The sequence below is a fragment of the Beta vulgaris genome, chromosome 2 (genome assembly GCF_026745355.1).
Source record: "Beta vulgaris subsp. vulgaris cultivar EL10 chromosome 2, EL10.2, whole genome shotgun sequence".
Classification (NCBI taxonomy): Eukaryota; Viridiplantae; Streptophyta; class Magnoliopsida; order Caryophyllales; family Amaranthaceae; genus Beta; species Beta vulgaris.
The window spans coordinates 15,906,349-15,907,640 of record NC_079203.1 but is presented as its reverse complement, the minus strand read 5'-3'; the positions used below and the strand labels follow the sequence as shown (position 1 = coordinate 15,907,640).

At 35.7% G+C, this 1,292-nt stretch overlaps 1 non-coding gene across 1 annotated transcript; it reads right to left on the bottom strand.

The window, feature by feature from the left end:
- Window positions 1-702: 702 nt before the first annotated feature.
- Window positions 703-805, bottom strand: LOC125495329 (small nucleolar RNA R71). Its single transcript, XR_007271969.1, has one exon. It is a non-coding gene; the product is annotated as a small nucleolar RNA R71 (small nucleolar RNA).
- Window positions 806-1,292: the final 487 nt, after the last annotated feature.

Genomic DNA, 1,292 nt, shown 5'->3' with positions numbered 1-1,292 from the left:
TACTTTGAATCAATTAGTCTCTTGAGATTCGACCCTTACTTGCCTGACTACATTAGTTAGGAGGAATAGTTAGTTTATTTTTGTTAGGTACGTGACACGTCCTTCAAATTTTAACGCCATTGTCGGGGACTAACGGTGTTTAAATTAGTTTTTTTTTGTTGCTTCAACTATTATTTCTTGTTTATTTGATCTTTTGTTTTTAGTTTGTTGCATGCAAACTCGACGTACAGGTCCACATAATTTAATTCCTCTAGATCCTGAAATCGAAGCCACTGCACGCAAGCAAGGAAGTACGAAGAGACAAAATAAGAATAAGAAGAAAGCAATGGGTGAACAAGCAACTAAAACTCTTTGGAAGTATGGTGTACCAGATACTACAACTAGTGCATTATCGAGCATTGTTCGACCAACCGTCAATGCTGCAAATTTTGAAATTAAGCCTCAATTCATCCAGTTCATCTCCAACGATTCATTTACAGGGTTACCCAATGAATGCCATGTGAGTCACATTGCCAGTTTCTTGGAGAAATGCAATATAGTGAAAATCAGCAATGTGAGTGAGGATGCTATTCGACTACGCCTTATTCATTTCTCTCTTCGAGATAGGGCAAGGGAGTGTTTGAGAGATGAAGGTGTCGGAACTTTTTATACATGGGGGAAACTTGCCAAATCATTCTTGGTGAAGTTTTTGGGGCAAGAAAAGACCGCGAAGTTGAGAAATGACTTAGCAACCTGACGACGAATCGTTGTATGAAGCATGGAGAAGGTTTCTAGGTTTGCAAAGACAATGCCCTCATCACGGGATTCCTGAATGGATGTTGATACCCATGTACTTTTTGTATAAGTCATGTGGACAAGGTAATGTCGTAATAGACTCATTAAGGAATACTAAACTTGGGGGGGTGTGCACACTTTAGGAAAGGTACCTAGGCAAGGAAAAAGGATTTTATCAAGGTTATATACTTTATATTATACAAGTATTATCAAGTATCCAAAAAGGTTTTTCAAAATTAAATATTTTAAATGTTTAATTAAATAAAGTGTTTAATATTCCACATATACATGTACTCAGTATTTTTTACTGACACGCTTTTGTTTTGTTTTGTTTTATGGCTTTGTCCCTATGATGACCCTATTTTGACGAGCAAATTTTACAGGTTGATATGATGCATACTTCATGTGGGGGAGCTAGTGAGGAATCATAATTAGTCAAGGAGTTTTTATTTTACTTTATTTATTTCCATTGTTATATAGTTGTACAATAAATTTCATATTAATAAAGAGAAGTTAGT